At 54.6% G+C, this 1,762-nt stretch overlaps 1 non-coding gene across 1 annotated transcript; it reads left to right on the top strand.

Moving 5' to 3' along the window:
- Nucleotides 1-1,690: 1,690 nt before the first annotated feature.
- TRNAD-GUC (transfer RNA aspartic acid (anticodon GUC)) lies at nucleotides 1,691-1,762 on the top strand. The gene has a single exon. It is a non-coding gene; the product is annotated as a tRNA-Asp (tRNA).

The following is a 1,762-nucleotide window of genomic DNA, read 5'->3' as shown; positions in this document are numbered from 1 at the left end:
GGAGGTGCACAACCGGCCGAACCCCTAGAGATCCCAATAGCAATGGCATCTGCCCGGAGACTGCCCGATCTTTCCGTCATACTTTCCAAGAGGTCCCGTCTTTGTCGGAGGATGTCAGTCATTCATTCAGCTGAATGCCATTTCCATCAACTGCCGCCGTTTGTTTGCTTTCAACCCCCTTTGATTTCAGAGGTGCATGGAAAGAGGCCTTGCTGGGGGGTCGCAAGCAGCTTGACTTTGGCCGCAGTGCGACAGGCCCCTGCCAGCAGCTTGTTCCTCGTTAGTATAGTGGTGAGTATCCCCGCCTGTCACGCGGGAGACCGGGGTTCGATTCCCCGACGGGGAGAGCTTTGCATTTTTTCTCGCCCGAGTCTTGCTTTCGTGCGGAGCTCTTTCCCAAGACTGTCCTCACAGTTCCTTCTTGGATATGGTCCCACCTCAGGAAGTCAAGCTTTCCGTTTGATACCGAGAAGCTTGGCCGCTCGCCAGCTCCTCGTTCACGTAGCGCCGACAGTAGCAGGTTGGTTTCACCTATAAAAGCACCGCCTCATCCCTAGGAATGACTCGGCACCGCCACTTTTCCTTCGGCGCAAAAGAAACAGTGTGCTGAAATGGTCAGACTTGAGATTTTCTTCAGACCACTTGGCTAATAAGAGGACTCCAGATATCCTCTTTAGGAGCTGTTTTCAGGGTGTCAGAAGATCCGAGGAGGTGCACAACCGGCCGAACCCCTAGAGATCCCAATAGCAATGGCATCTGCCCGGAGACTGCCCGATCTTTCCGTCATACTTTCCAAGAGGTCCCGTCTTTGTCGGAGGATGTCAGTCATTCATTCAGCTGAATGCCATTTCCATCAACTGCCGCCGTTTGTTTGCTTTCAACCCCCTTTGATTTCAGAGGTGCATGGAAAGAGGCCTTGCTGGGGGGTCGCAAGCAGCTCGACTTTGGCCGCAGCGCGACAGGCCCCTGCCAGCAGCTTGTTCCTCGTTAGTATAGTGGTGAGTATCCCCGCCTGTCACGCGGGAGACCGGGGTTCGATTCCCCGACCGGGAGAGCTTTGCATTTTTTCTCGCCCGAGTCTTGCTTTCGTGCGGAGCTCTTTCCCAAGACTGTCCTCACAGTTCCTTCTTGGATATGGTCCCACCTCAGGAAGTCAAGCTTTCCGTTTGATACCGAGAAGCTTGGCCGCTCGCCAGCTCCTCGTTCACGTAGCGCCGACAGTAGCAGGTTGGTTTCACCTATAAAAGCACCGCCTCATCCCTAGGAATGACTCGGCACCGCCACTTTTCCTTCGGCGCAAAAGAAACAGTGTGCTGAAATGGTCAGACTTGAGATTTTCTTCAGACCACTTGGCTAATAAGAGGACTCCAGATATCCTCTTTAGGAGCTATTTTCAGGGTGGCAGAAGACCTGAGGAGGTGCACAACCGGCCGAATCCCTAGAGATCCCAAGAGCAATGGCATCTGCCCGGAGACTGCCCGATCTTTCCGTCATACTTTCCAGGAGGTCCCGTCTTTGTCAGAGGATGTCAGTCATTCATTCAGCTGAATGCCGTTTCCATCAACTGCCGCCGTTTGTTTGCTTTCAGTCCCTTTGATTTCAGAGGTGCATGGAAAGAGGCCTTGCTGGGGGGTCGCAAGCAGCTCGACTTTGGCCGCAGCAGCGCGACAGGCCCCTGCCAGCAGCTTGTTCCTCGTTAGTATAGTGGTGAGTATCCCCGCCTGTCACGCGGGAGGCCGGGGTTCGATTCCCCGACGGGGAG

The sequence above is a fragment of the Engystomops pustulosus genome, chromosome 7, assembly GCF_040894005.1.
Source record: "Engystomops pustulosus chromosome 7, aEngPut4.maternal, whole genome shotgun sequence".
Classification (NCBI taxonomy): domain Eukaryota; kingdom Metazoa; phylum Chordata; class Amphibia; order Anura; family Leptodactylidae; genus Engystomops; species Engystomops pustulosus.
The sequence above is the reverse complement of the archived record's forward strand: the minus strand, read 5'-3'. Positions and strand labels throughout refer to the sequence as shown.